Genomic DNA, 15,204 nt, shown 5'->3' with positions numbered 1-15,204 from the left:
CCCCCCCCCGGCGCGGGGCCGTGGTACGGTCGGCGGGAAGGAGCCGCGGCGCGGGGCGGTGCGCACCACTGAGCCGGCGGCTCCCGCGGGCGAGGCGGGACGGGCCCGGCCGTCCGTCCTGACGGCACCGGCACCAACACCGACCTGCCCGGCACCGGCACCGGCACCGGCACCGACCTGCCTGGTGAGTGCTGCCGCCCTCCCCCCGGCTGCTGCCCGGAGCGTGCAGTGCGCGTTGTCAGCGCGCGTCCCCTTGCCAGTGACTTAGTGCCGCTTTATTATTATTTTTTTCCTTTCAATCTTCTGTTTCCCCGCCGGTTTATTTGCGTGTGGTTAGGTTTTTCCGCCCCTGCTGCGCGTTCTCCCCGTTTACCGGGACGTGCCGCGCCTGGAAGCAGCTGCCGGGCGGGTCCGTCCCCACCGGGGCTGGCCAGGGCTCTGGGGCTGAGCCGCCCGCGGGTCCCGGACACCTGGGAGGGGTGTCCGCCCTGTGACCGCACGATCGCGGCGTACTTCGTGCCTCCTGCAAAGCGGAGATGCTCTGCCAGAGGGGCCTGGGGCGGCCGGGAGCGGCTCGGTACGGATGGAACCGGCGGAACACCGAGCGCGCTGCGCCGCCCCGCTCCCCCGGGTCCGTGCCGAGCCCTCCAACTCCAGCGCGCCGTGCCGGAGCCTCCTCTGCCGCGATTGTGTTGGGGCTGCTGGTTTTTGTCGAAAGGTTTTTGGGAACAGGCTCCCCGGAGAGGTGGTGGAGTCACCGTCCCTGGGAATGTTAGAAATGAGCAGAGGTGGCACTCGGCCATACGGCTTAGTGGCACGGGGGGACTTGGTCAGAGGTCGGAACTAGATGGTTTTGGAGGTCTGTTCCGATATTAATGATTCCACTGATTGGAGGTGGGGTGTGAAACTCCAGGTCTTACGCCAGAGCAGTTTTGGAGGGTGCGAAACAGTGAGATGTGGCCGTGCCTTTGGAAAGGTGTCCGATGGCCGATTCCCTCGTTAGACACAATTGCCGTGAGGGAGAACAGGGTGAATGTGCCCCTTCATTTTCCTGACGTGCTCCTGAAGAGCAAGAGCCCACCTGCAGGAACGACCCGTCTCGGCTGTGCTCGCTGCAGTGCTTCAGCACGCAATCCTACAGTCTTTTAGGTTGGAAATGCCCGCTAAGATCACAGAATCCAGCCATTAACCCAGTACTGCCAAGCCCACCATGTGCCACTTCTGCACCTGTTTTAAATCCCTTCGGGAGCGGTAACTCCACACTTCTGGGTGTAAATCTGTGGTTTTAGCGTGGGGAGGGCTGGGAGCCAGCCCGTGCTGCTCTGGCTCCGGGGCCTTCCCACGGTCCAGCAGCTGCTCAGGGCTCCGGCAGCTCGGGCTTCWCAAGTCGAGGGCATCACAACTGGCTTGAGCTGCCTTCCAAGGCCAGAAGAAAAGACCCTCTTATTTCATGGAGGAAATGGTTGTCTTTCCCCCAGCAGTGAATCCCGCGTGGTGACCGAGGCCGGGCAGGAAGGAGCGGGGTGGCAGCGCTGCTGGGTCACTGCTGCTGGCCGCTCCCGAGCCGGCCCCACAAGCCCTTGGCATTGCCCTGGATCCCAGTGCCGAGCCTGTGTTCCCAGTGTTCCCAGTGTTCCCTGGCTGTGTCACCAGCCAAGAAGGGCTGGGCTGTGTGGCAGCACCTCTGGATTGTCCCTCTGTAGGGAGGAAGGCTGAGCCCTTCCACAGGTGCCTCTGCTCTTTGTGTCCCTTTAGCAGTAAACTGGGAGATGGTGCTTTCCTCTCTTTCTGCCCTGTCCTTTATTCCTCTGTTTGCTGGGATTTGGGCTCCTTGCRTTGTTTTCTTCCAAAGGACAGGGAGAGATCCTGGTTTTTGAGTGAGCTGCGGGATGAGGAGCCTGCTCGGGTGGGATGCAGAGGKAAGGATTGCTGTTCTGGGCGAGCTGAGGAGCCCGTGCCACCCGCACAGCTCAGATGTGTGACCCTGCAGCAAGCACCCTGTCTGGGCTGCCTGCTGTGGGTGACAGCTTGTCGCAAGGTTTATTGCTTCCGTTCCTGGAAGCCTTTTTGTGACTTGTTTTCGGCCTCGTGTGAAAGCTTGTTTCGGGAGGGGTGGGTGTTCAGACACTCCTCCAGCTCTGAGCTGGTGAGGATTGCTGCTGTTTCACTGCTGTCAGGCTAATATTGGAGATGGATTTCAGGGGAACAGAAAGCAGAAGTAGGTGGGTCTCTTAAGAACCACTTTCTTTAGAAAAGGCAGATAATAGGCAGTGAATTTGGGGAGGAGGTTTTATTTAGGGATTGAAAAGAGAGGATTAAAGCTCTTGGCAGAGAACAGTTTAGTGGAATAACTGATGGGACTTGATCATTCAGAAAAAGACTCTAACGTGTTCCCATCACCAAGAGAGCTTTCAGCTCTTCTTGTCCCAAATTACTCAATAAAAGCAACAAAACTCCTTTTGATTTGAATTCTTTACTTGTGGCCACATAAGGAGTTTCCAGACCTAGCTGTAATTTGTATCTGCTCGAAGAAAACAGCCTGTGGATGTCAAACTCTGTGATATGCTGAAGGTACTGTGGATTTTTTCCAGGATGTTAATTATAGGAATTGGGAGTAGCTGTATCTGCCTTGGAAATTGCAGTTTTTCCCTGCTTGCCCCCTCCTATTGTGTTACTGGCACAGGGCTGTGCTCCTGGATTTGAAGAAGCACAAAGTCACTGCTCGTAAAATTGCCGAGATKAGGAAGGTTTGTGCAGGGGAGAAGAAACAAGAATCAAATTTTAGGCTCAGATTTTGATTCCAAAACAAGTTGCTCATTCTTCTCACAGCTTGAGGTTTGTGATGGAAAGGTTGAAAGCACCCAGCAAGAAAAACAGGCTGGGGAAAAAAAATCTGTAATAAGCTGAACAGAGTGAAATTCAGAATAAACTGTCATCAGAGAGTGTTTATAAACCTGCTGGAGGAAAGGGAAGGAGCAGCCATTCAGATCAATAACAAGGTCTTTTTTTATAACTGTAGAGCTTTAATCATATAGTTTAAAAAAATAATCCTAAATGTGTSCTTTTTATACCTGTGCTGGTAGCTGGGGCTAAATCTGCAGAGTTCATGCTGATCTGGGTAATCTGAATCAAGCTGAATAGTAAAGAGGCTCTTAGGAGGATCTGAAACCCAGGAGGCATTTTTCAAACCTGAGTTATGTCACTTTTTTTAGAGGTGCCTCAGGCAATTGCATTTTAAGAAGACAAAGCTTTTGTTTTCAAGCTGGCCTAGAAAAATGCCAAGGATGAATCCAAAGTAAAGGCTTTCAGAAGTTGTCATTTGTGATTAAGTTGATTTTGCTGTTGTGCACAGAACGCTGCTGCCTTCCCTGGTGCGCCGAGAGCTGGGGCTATTTTTATTTTATTTTTATTTTTATTTCTGCCACCAGTCCTGGCGTACCTGTTYAATTCCAGTGAGCAGTGGTGCACAGGGCGGTCTCACCTGAAAGTGGGTATTTGATGAGAAGGTCAGATGTCTGCCAGCTCCATCTCCAGTGGAACATGAATTACAGGTGCTTTACAAAAGGCAAAATTGGGGTGACACCGGACAGGGGTTGACTTAGATGGGTGTTCTGTAGGATTAACATCTGTCTGTGCCTGGTTTAGCATTTGAGATGTTGGAAATCTCAAAGCCAAGGMTTGGAACCGTGAGCAGAGTCTGTTTCCTTTCCCAGAGACCAGCCTGCATGCACGCAGCAAATCCAAAGCTTTTCTTGGGGCTTCTCACGTTACTTGCAGCCTGAAACAATCCGAAAGAGTTATCCTGCTGTTGCCAGGCTGTGGGCAAACAAGAGGAGCTGCTGCTGCGGAGCCCGAGCTGGGGGAATATCGTGCAGGATGGAACAGATGATGCCGGAGCATGGATGTGGAAAAGCGTGCTGTCTGTAGTGCTGTGAGCTCCCAGCGAGATGCTGCTTGCTAAAGAAAGGTGAAACCCTGCCAGAACCGTAATGACTTCTTAAATAAAACAGGAGTGGGTTTTGTTGGAGAATCTGACTGTCTGAAAGCAGCTCTGGCTGTGTGAGCAGTGCCAGGGCTGTCTCACGGAGCAGGAGGTGCCCCTGGAGTCCCCCTCGCCCTGGGAGCAGCTGCTTCCTTCCCCTGGCCCTGGCTARKCAGGGAAGGGCTCTAAGGGCAGCCYGAGTCACCTTTAGGCTCCTGTAAAACCCCAAACAATGCTGTTTGTCCTGCTCCCTGAGGGCTCTTGGGCTGGCCAGCATCAGGAGATGTGGGGCTGGATGGATCCTCCCAGGGACATCTCCTGCACTGCAGCTTTGGGAGCAGCGGGGTCCTGCACCCCTCATAATCCTGATATTTTGGGGGTTTTTTAAGGAAGCCTTGAGAATGTGTTGCAAATGTGTAGAGCTGGGGAGAAGGCTCTGGGGCAAGACTCAGCCTTGCCTTCGCAGGGAAGGTCCCCCGTTGATTTCTGGGCTTTTCCTTCCCCTCTGCTGCCGGAGCTCCCGGCAGGATGCTGAGCTCTGTTCCAGGAACATCCCTGCTCCTGCAGCAGAGTGTTTCCTTTACTGAACATCCACAGACTTGGCCAGTGATGTTGCACAGCTCTCTTTTTTTTTTTTTTTTTTTCATTTGTTCGAAAGGTCTGTGTTTAAAATAGGAAACACAATGCCAGGTTCCTGGGTTTTTTCTTCCCTCCCAAGAATGAGGTGAATAGATGGGCACCTCTGGGCTATGTCTGCGTGAATTCAGTGACTCCCGGGTGATATCTGCAGCATCACCCCTGTGTGGGGATGGGACCAGACAAAAGAGCTGACAAGTGCCACGGCTTTATCTGATGCTTTTGCAAGCAGCTTCCATTTCAACAGATACAACAAATTCAACAAACASGGCTGGCAGTGAATGTGGAGTCATTTTCTGGGTGCCACCACAAGCAGAATAAGAATGGAYAGGTTAAATGTGGGAGCAGGAGCAGTAACTGAGGCAGGGCAGCTCCATCTCCTGTTGGGTCCCACCTTCCCTGGAGGGAGAATGTCCTTCCCCTGGGGCTCTGCCTGCTGGCACTTAAACACAGAGACAATTTCTGCATTGTGGAAAAGGTGGCAGTGGACACTTTTTCTGGGATCACTGTTTGAATTGTGGGATCGCTCACTTTAATGTGTGAATTCTCGAGTTCAGGACTAGGCTGGCAAAGGCAGACAGAGGAGGTGGCTGCAGACCTCCCCCACCAGGGCCCTTGAGGTCTTCATTAGTCTAAATCTTGTGCTTCACTTCCGTCCTTAGCAAAATTCCTTTTAGAAAACTGTTTTTGGATTATTTGWAAGAGGAAAGGGTCCTTTGGAAGGAGTGACTCTGCAGTGCTCCTGCACAGGGACAGGGTACTGGAGCTGGGAGCTCTGCTTGGACTAAACCTGGGGCTGAAGCCCAGGCTTGAAGGAATAAGGAGGGTGTGGGGCACTTATGAAGAGGTTTGGACCTTGACCGTGAGGGGCTGGATGGTGACAGCTGCTGCTGTGACTGTCACCTGTGTCAGTGCCCTCGCTGTCCGTGGTGCCTTTCACCTGGCCCTCGGTGGCCCCCTACACTTGCCAGGTTTCAAGGTGACTCTCCTGGCCTGAGCTGTGGCCCCTGTGTAGAAGATTGCAGGTGGCTGGTGCTCAAATATCATTGTTTGATTTCAAATCTGGAAAAACCTCAGTGCTTGTTATGGACAGACCTTGCAGAGCTGCTGGTGCTGCCTGGCCCGGGCTGTGCTCCTGCTGAAGGGCAGCACGGGGGTTTGGTGGTTCTACAGCTCCTGCTTTCTGTCCCTGGAGCTGTACCTGCTGGAACACAGGTATTTCTGCTGKTGACTGCTCATGCTGCAGCAATCTGCAATGCTTGGAGCTCTTACAGCTCCTRGAGCTCCTTCTGGAGCTGGTAAAAGCTGTAAGCGCTGCAGAAATCCTCCTGAGCTCTTCGAGTAATTTAGACTTAATTTTTTTTTTATTTCTGGTTCTTAACTGCTGCTCCAAAGCTCAGTGTGCAGCTCCTCTGCTCACACATTTCAGCAGGGCAGTGAAACGCGTGTCTGTGATGGGTCTGAGACAATCCCTGGAAGGTTTGGGTAGGAGGGGGCCTTAAAGCTCATCCCATCCCACCCCTGCCATGGCAGGGACACCTTCCACTGTCCCAGGCTGCTCCCAGCCCCATCCAGCCTGGCCTTGGGCACTGCCAGGGATCCAGGGGCAGCCACAGCTTCTCTGGGCATCCTGTGCCAGGGCCTCCCCACCCTCCCAGGGAACAATTCCTTCCCAATATCCCATCCATCCCTGCCCTCTGGCAGTGGGAAGCCATTCCCTGTGTCCTGTCCCTCCATCCCTTGTCCAAATCAAGGAACTGGCTCTGAAATTTCTGTTTATGATGAGAAATCCTTGGTCCAGCTCATGTCCTGCAGCCAGTGTCCATCCTGTGCCTCTGGTGGCACCTTGGCACCCGCAGGGCTGTGGGGATGGCACGGACAGACAGCTGCAGTGACATCCCTGGGCAGGATGTGCTGTGGGGCACCTCCAGCACTCAGGGAGGGTTTGCTGCTCCTCCAGGGTGGGATTTGTGTGTTTTCCTGCTCCTGAGGAGCCCGGGGCTGCCCATGCCAGGGAGGGCACGGCCATGAGGCTGAGTGTGCTGGCACCTCTTGTGAGCCCCACCACACCTCGTGGCAGGAGAGAGGCTGGGAGGGCTTAGATGGTTTTAATTAAAGTTCTTATGAGGATGGAATTAAATTTGGTCTCTTGCCCCGCTCGTATTACGAGGCAGCAAGCGCAGCCTCTCCGAGCGGAGCCGTTCCTTGCCTTCTTTTGCCTTGGAAAAAGCAATTTCTCTGTCAGCTTTTAGCCCAGCTCCTGGGCCCCGATTGCTTGTTTATCTTCAGCAGCTCCCCAAATCGCTTTGAAGATGGGCTTAAACACTGATCATCTCTTACAGTCCTTCATCTTTGCTCTGCCAGCAGCCATTAGGAAAGAGATTTCAAATTACCTCATTGCCCCCAAATGAACAGGCTGTGTGGATGGGCTGGGAGAATTAAAGCTSTTTAGCCCGAGTATAAATCAGCTGCTCCTATGTTTTCTCCCAGTTCTGGATTCAGCTTCCAGCCCAGCCTGCAAAGYAGCAGGAGTTCCAGGAAAGATAAAAGCCAAAGTGCAACTTCATTTTGAGACAGAATGCATCAGGGTTCTGTTTGGGGAGCAGGATCCTGTTTAAAAATGACTTTTCCTCCCCTTATTGCAGCAGTGAGATCTTTGTTCCTTCTGTCCCTAGGGAAGGGCTGGGGGGCTCCATGGGGTGATGCCCTGAAAACAGTGGGATGCCGTGGCGAGCAGGGGAGCCTGGAAAAGTAACTTTGGATCTCTTCCTTGGCCATTTGAGCACTGAGATCTGAGAAAAAAAAAGTACTCGCTAGCAGCAGAACATTTATTCAGTGTCAAGCAGGCAGCAGACAGCAGAGGTGGTTAATTCAGCATGGAAAAGCCCAGAGCTACAGCTGAGCAGGCAGCGAGGTTTAATCAATCATTTGGAGCAGGTTGCTGAGACTCCTTTATGCAGACACTGGCTGCTGTGTGGTGTTGTAGTTAGCACTTACATGGTGATGGGTCACACAGGCTCTTCCCCAAGCAGGCCTGGCAGGGAGGAGGGTATTGAGATGTGCAGTTCCCCCTGTTCCTGCTGCCTGTCCCAAAATGCTGCTGAGAGTGGGCGTGGAGGGCTTGGGATGGAGTTTGGCTCAGAGAAGGGGATGCAGCAGTCTGAGCTGTGTGTGGGTTTGGGATCCAGGCTGAGCTCTGCACTCATTGCTTTTATTATCATTTATGGTATCACGGAGCCACAGACTGGTTGGGGTTGGAAGGGGCCTCAGAGCTCATCTCATTCCAATCTCCAGCAGTTCAATTTGCAGATTCCATATCCCCAGCCCATTCCATGTGCTGATGCTCTATGCCTTTTCAACTCCTCATTTGCAACAGGGGGAAAACAGTGTTTGTGACCTCAGAGTTAATAGATTTTAGCCACATATGCTGCATAAACATCTGTTTTATGGTTTGGGAGGCGTTGGTGCAGGGGATTGTGGCTCAGTGAGTCTTTTACCCACTCAGTGATGGGAGTAATTCATGGCTTGCCCCACATCTGCRCAGCACGTTGGGCAGTAAATATTGCATGTTTGCACAAAGCCTTCCCTTGGCAAAAAAAAAAAAAAGGTTGAACCACTTGAACAGGCTGCCCAGGCTGGGTGGGTGCCATGGCCTGGGGCAAAACAGAGTTGGGCAAAGCAGCCCAGTGATTTCTTATAAATACAGTGAATTTTGAGTTTTTCCCTGGGTCAGAACAGAAGGGGAGCATTCCTGAGCATCTCCACAACCTTCAGTGCTGTGACAGTGATGTGAGAGGGGAGGCTTTGTGCAGTGATGGGAAGCAGCCTTTAGACCCACTGAGTTACTGTTAAAAACAAGGGGTTTTGGAAGCCTTTGGAAGTTTTTGAAGCCTCAGCCCACGCTGGAATTGTCCCTGTGGGTACCAAACCTCTGCAGAGGTGCAGGGAGCCAGAGGCTGCTTTAAGAATTTCCATGTTAAATCARGCAATAAGTTTGGATTTTCTTTTTCTTACCCTGAAGTTTGTCAACCTCTTACTTTACTCTGAGTCTCACACTCCTGAGCTAGAGGAATCTCTAGCAAATGGACCTGCTGATAAAATTAGTTTATTAGACATATAAAATGCTCTGAGCTGGAAGGGACCCACAAGGATCAAGTCCAGCTCCTGGCCCTGCACAGGACACTCCAACAATCCCACCCTGTCCAAACATTCCTTGAGCTCTGACAGCCTTGGTGCTGTGATCACTTCCTTGGATTCTTGTCTATCCCTCGAATTCTGCTTGCTTGAAGTTTCCTAGTGAGAATAACAGGGGTATTGAAGAGGCTTCCCACCTTCTAGAGCTGCTCTTTGTCCTCTCCCTGAAAAAAAAAAAAAGATAATTTTTAACAAGTGTGAGTGATYTGCAGGGCTCAGCAGGCAGTGCTGACCTTTCCCCTTGCAGCAGGGAGGTATCTGGAGCCCTGAGACACACTCATGGCTCTGGAGCTGCTGCTCTAAATATGGAACAGGTAGGAGGGCATGTGCTTTGGGCTGACCTTGGGCAGCAGCAGGGCTGGGAATGAGGCCAGTGATGATGATGATGATGGTCAGTGAATGCCCAGGGGGTGACATTGGCAGTGCCACCCTGTCCTGCCCTAACCCCAGAGTTGGTACTGGGGCTGCCCCAGCCCAGCCGCTGCTGCTCTGGCCRTTCCCAGCCCATTCCCATTCCTGGGGCCTGGCCCTGGCACAGCTGATTCTGTCGGAGGGCCTGGATTCTGGGGAATGCTTGGCTCGTGGATTTGGCTCAGTGCAGCCGCTTTTGCAGGGCTYAGCCTTGGTTTGGAGGAGCTGGCCCTGCTCTGGCACCTTCCTTGGCAACCCTGCCTGCAGCACCTGTTTGCTATTGCTGCATCTCCTGATTTTCCTGCCTTTTTGGGGTTCAACTCTGGGAGGTGACAGGCACCTAAAATTACAGAGTCACTCACGTTGGAAAAGACTTGAGAGCATCGAGTCCAGCTTTAACCCAGCATGGGGGTCACCACTTACCATGTCCCCAAGTGCCATATCTACATGGATTTTAAATCCTTCCAGGGATAGCCACCACTGCCTGCCCTGCGCAGCCTGGCCCAATGCCTGACCACCCTTTTAGTGAAGAGATTTTCCCTAATATCCAAACTAAACCTCCCTGACAATGCTTGAGGCTGTTTCTTCTTAYCCTGTCACTTGTTCCCTGAGAGAAGAGCCTGACCCTAGCCTGTCCTAATGGACTTGGAYTTTTGTCAGGTCCCCTGGGTGCTGCAGGAGTGTGCAGCTTATTCCAGAGCAAGAGGTTTTGCAGCAGTGCTGGCAGYGCTGTGGCTGTGCCCTGATTCAGCAGCCCCAGGGCTCTGTCCCTGKGCCATGAACCATCCTGGGAAGGTCCCTGGGGGATGGATGTCAGTCCTTCCCCCTCCTGCCCAAGGTTACAGGGCTTCAGTCCCGGGAACAAAAACTACGTCCTAATCTTGATAATCATAGAATGCTGCAATGGTTTGGGTTGGGGAGACCTTAACCATCATCCCATCCCACCCCCTGYGTGGGCRGGGACACCTTCCACTGTCCCAGGCTKCTCCAAGCCCTGYCCAACCTGGCCTTGGRCACTKYYAGGGATGGGCAAGCCTGGAAAGTGAATTTAAACAAAAAAAGATGGACGTGCTGCTCCTGAGTTGCCTGGTGCAGCACTCCTGTGCACAGCTGCCTTTTGTTCCTGCACATTCCCAGGCAAAGCAGGTGGTGTTTTTTTTTTTTTTTTTTTTGCATTAAACCTCAGAACTTTGGGATTGAAAAACTGTAAATGTTTATGGTTGCTATCCTACCAAAATCTGTCTTGTCACTGAAAGCAGTGAAGGCACTTGCGTGTGAAATGTTGCTGGTACGTCTTGTTTCTATAGCTGTGGTTACAGTGAAATCACCTGACAAACTTTTGTGTTAAACAACAGAGTTTGTAGTATTTCTTGAGGTTTGTCCCTTCCCTTTTCTCTGTACTCTCTTTCTTCCCATATAGACATGTTGGCTGGCTGGGTGGTGACAAATCATCTTTAGTGATTTTTTTTGCTGACGTTTCTATAAGTGTCAATGATTGCCTCTATCTCAACATGTTTGGTTTTATTTAGAGATTTATAACTGAGTGTTTCTGGTGTGGTGCCAGTCAGCTCCTTTCTCCTTAGCAGCGTATTTCAGAGGCATTCTGCACCCCAGGGACTTCTGTGCTCAGTGTCTCTCAGTCAGACTCCTAAGCACAGGGTTTGTTAGTCTGTTAGTGAGTATTAATTCAGCATCTTGACACATCAGTTTTGCTTGTTGAGTTTAGGAGAAATTGTTAGACAGTACTGATCAGCAGAGCAGTCTCATTTTTAACCTCAGAAAGGAAAACAATGTCAAAGATGGATTGAAGGCTTTAGCCTTCTTATCTTTGTACATGCCTTACTGGCTGCACCTGGTTACTTAGGCTATACACTGAACGTAGTTTAAAGTTACAAAAATTCATCCTATGGATTTGTTCCGTAGGAAATGATGCTTTATCACCTGATTGCTTGGAAAAATCTGACCTCAAAGATGCTGATAAGTAATAGCTCATGGCTGGAGGAGAATGTTCATTTGAAGTGTCTGCCCCCTGTTGAAGGTGCCTCAAGACCTTAATTTCTGCCAGTAAATTCAAATAAGATTTGATGATCTGACATTAGGTGATGTAGCCCTAGGAAATTAAGGCTTAATAGTGAGTTACCTGTTTATGGTGATTTGGGTCATACTTAATGTGCTAAAGAGCTTCGCTGATAAAACAACTCGGGTCTGCTTATTAACATTAGGAGTCTCACTTCCTTGCTTGATTTCTGTATGGGAAAGACATCCAGGAAAGTACAGAGCCAGTCAGTCTACTCCCATAATCCCATTCCTACTATTTATTTGGAAATGTGGGCAAACAGGACCTCGGACACGTGTTTTCTTTTGAGGGTGTTGCTAACACCTCCATAGCCTAGCAGCTTCCCTGAAGCTCTGGCTGCAGGCTTGGCCTTTGTCATAAAGGTGATGTAAAGTGCATTAAAAATAANGCATTAAAAAAAAAATAATCTGCGGCACGCTGTGTGAGGCTACTCACATCTGTGCACTCTATGTAGGTCAGATGTGTAGTTGCTGCTTTATGAAGACTAAAGTTGACAGCGTTTGCTCGCTGCAGCCGGCGAGGGAGGATCACCAAATTCACATGCTGGCTCCACGAGGAGCATCCTCAGGGAGAGCCATGGGGGCTGTGTGTGCAGGTGATGTTTGTCACCTTCCCCGTGTGCTCTGGTGGGTGAAAACAGCTTTATTGATCAAAGGGTGATCAGGGCTGTGTGTGCCATGTCCTGGCAGTCAAACCTTGCAGCTGAAAATGTTAAATGCTTCCCTGCCCTGCTGCTGGCAGCTCCTGTGCTCCGCTCCCCTCCCTAATGTGGGCAGCCTGAGCTTCTCTCGCTGTGTTTCTGAACATGCAGATGCCTCACCCTCCCCTTTCCTCCCCCAGCCAGTGCTGCTCTGGGATTCCTTGACCTCTTCTGACTCTGGCAGTGGTGGAGGAGAAAATGAGTTGGAAACAGGCAACTTGTGGTGTCCAGGGGTGAGTTAGGGGCCTGRTGTGACACCTTTAGAACAGTTGGGAGTGTCCCTGTGCTCATGGGCACGGCCTGGGACCCATGGGTGTTTGATCTTGTGGGAGATGCTCCACTGGGCTGGGACTAATCGGGATCAAGGTCCTGTTCCTGCTGATCCCCCACTCATCAGGGCTCTCTGATCTCTGTGATCCCAGCCCGTGACACAGGAGACCTGAACCACTCGGGCTGGTTCCTGCGTGTTGGGGAGCTTCTGGATCTGTCCTGAACTTCTGTTCGTGATTTGAGAACTGTTTCTCACAGAAGAGGCTTTTTAGGAGGGAAAACTTGACAATGTGTCCCTGAGCATCTGTTAGAAACAGACAGACAGAGGGCCTAAAGTCCATTTTAAATGTGAACAGGGAGCTGGCTTTGCTGCCCACATTATTTTCCCTTAGCTGAGATGACCTTGGGAGCGACCAGGATTGGAGCAGTAGCAGAGGGTGATCAGAGTAGGTGAAGATAGGTATTTGGATATCCTTCCACCCAGTGCAGGCTGGAACATATTCCCAGTTTTGAAAGTGCTCTGGCTGCTCTGCAAATCTTACCRAGAAACACTGGAAACAAAGAAGAGCTCCAGCTGCCACCTCCACCTCTGAAAAAGAGCAGCATCTGAAGGATTCAGCAAAGGAAGGATTGTTTACCAGCACTACCAGCTTTCCAGGAAACTCCAAATGGGATGAGAAGTTGTGTCCTGCAGCAGCTGGATGAGCTCCCAGCACTCGGGACAATGGCAGGGAGCAGCTCCCTGTGGCTGGGGCAGTAAATGGTGGGAGGTRGAGCACTGAGCTGCCTGTGGCTGATCCATGGATTTGGGAGCWTTGCTCTAGGGTTGGATTAGGCTTCCAGGAGTGTGAGGAAATGGGCTCTGGGCTTCACAGAGTCACACCAAGTTTCATGGCAATGAGCTGTGCTGGAACACTCAAGAGGCAAATGGGAGTGACTGAAAATTGTCTGTTCTGTTCTGTTCTGTGAGAATCGCAGCTGGGATCGTGGTTCTCAGTGTGTGGAGGAGTGTGAGCACAGCCCAGTGCACATCTCCCTGCTGCACAGACCACCTTGCTGACTGCTCTGCTGCTCTGTTCAGATCTGTGTTCAGCAGAGATCCAGGGATGAGCCGTTCCTTGTTCCTGAAAAGGATGAGCAGAGCCTTGTTAGGGGAGCTCCAGAGCGCGGCCGAGCTCCTGAACTCCTGCTGATCCACGAAAGCTCAGAGGGAAAGAATGAAATCCCTACTGCACCACACATTTGGTGTTTGACCTTTAAAAGGAAAATGTGCTGGTGAGTCAGGAGTCCCAGCAGGAAYTCTGGGCTTATTTTGGGCAGGAGATGGAGTGGGGACAGTGGGGGTTTAAAGTGGATGCAGAGAGCAGAGCAGGGGGAGACTTTGCTGTGCTCTGGGTTCTGATGAGCTCACAAAGGGAGTCCCCTCAGCTTTTGGGGGTCTCTCAGGTTGTGAAGCAGCCAGAGGTACTCGAGTATTTCGCACTTTTCTCCTGAGTTGGTTTTAAAAGTAGGGTGTAAACGCCTTGTTTTTAGAGACGAGAAAGGGGAGGGAAGAAGGATGCTGTGCCATTCCTGCTGTTCACAGCAGAGCTGACATGTCCAAATTGGATAAAAAAATGGATCTCAAACATTTCCATGGCAGAAAGTCCTTTTGAGAAAGGTTTGGGGGGAGTTTGTGCCTCAAGGGGAGTGAGCCTGGCAGAGCCTCCCAGCAGCTCATCAAGCCCTTTATGAATTGGATGTCAACTCAGGTGGGAGAAGATGGGCTAAGGCTGAGTTTGGTGCTCTGAGGAGGTTTTCCTCCTGAAAGCTGGGAGGCAAAGAGGATTTTGGGAGGTGTGTGCATGTAGCAGGACCCCTGTCCATGGAGAAGTGGCCCTGGCTTTAGGTGGCTGGTGAAGGACTGGCTCTCCAGCTGTTGGGGCTGGCTTTCCCCTGGCAAAGGCCTTGGCTTGGAGCTCTCAGTTGCCAAAGCTCAGGTGTTTGGGAGGCACAGACACTCTGGGGCCATCTGTGCCTGGCTCTGGTGCTGGTGGTGTCTCCCAGAGGAGCGCAGGCAGCCACGTCCATACTGGTCCCAGTGCTGTGCTGGTGGGGACACAAGCTGTGCTCACCCTCGGGGTGCTGGGCACCACCCTGCCCTCGGGTCCAGGAGCCAGAGAGCCTCTCCCAGCCCRGGCACTGGGCACAGCCACCCCTGGGGTGCCAGGGCAGTGATGTTTGTGTGACAGCTGGAGGCAGCAGCTCTGCGTTCCTGCAATTGTGGGATGGCTTTGCTTCCAGGCCCAGGCTGCTCCTCCAGCAGCCTGGTTGTTCTGTCYCTCCTGGGAACTGGAATGAAATCACTCCTCTGCCTGAGCTGTTGGAATAATTTGTGTGACAACCAAGTGTGACAATTCAGGAAGGGCAGCAAGAGCCACAGAGGTCCTGGGACTGTCAGAAGTCTGCCAAGCTCTGTCCCTGACCCCACCACCACCCTGTGTATGCCTCCAGCACTTTTAGAAGAGAGATTGATGAACCTTCTGCAGGAATTTTCTGTCTGGCTACTGCTTGTCCAAAACAGGGTGAGGCTGGGGGGGATTTGGGCTGGGTTCCACACCCTGCCCGCCCACAGAGCTTTTCCATAGGGAGCCTCTCCATRGGGAGCCTGGTCCATCCCTGTTGCTGACTCAGAGTCCAGAAGGSACTTGAGGGACTCCAGCAATCCCCTGAAGCTGTCCCATTAACTGTAGTGTTAAAAAGGAGTTTGTGGTGCCCAACTGGGAAGTGCTGCCTGTCCCTCTGCCGCCACCAAGGCCGTGCTTTGATTTGCCTCCGTGCACACACGGATTATTTTGATCTTAAACCACCCRGGAACGCCACAGGAGCTGGGAATCCTGCGTGCCCTGCTCGCTGCAGTTTGTTAAAATCCCACATCCATAAACAATAACTCTT

At 51.9% G+C, this 15,204-nt stretch overlaps 1 protein-coding gene across 1 annotated transcript in view; it reads left to right on the top strand.

Moving 5' to 3' along the window:
* The first annotated feature begins 37 nt into the window (after positions 1–37).
* Positions 38–15,204, top strand: part of RALY (RALY heterogeneous nuclear ribonucleoprotein) — a 120,159-nt gene continuing 104,992 nt past the window's right edge. Inside the window, exon 1 of the mRNA XM_057379178.1 lies at positions 38–184. The gene's annotated coding sequence lies outside the window, so the exon portion shown is untranslated. The remainder of the gene's footprint in view (positions 185–15,204) is intronic.

Source organism: Malurus melanocephalus, unplaced genomic scaffold (assembly GCF_030028575.1).
Source record: "Malurus melanocephalus ecotype Western Australia unplaced genomic scaffold, MMel_1.1 scaffold_391, whole genome shotgun sequence".
Classification (NCBI taxonomy): domain Eukaryota; kingdom Metazoa; phylum Chordata; class Aves; order Passeriformes; family Maluridae; genus Malurus; species Malurus melanocephalus.
Note: the sequence above shows the minus strand (reverse complement) of the source record. Positions and strands in the feature narration are given on the sequence as shown.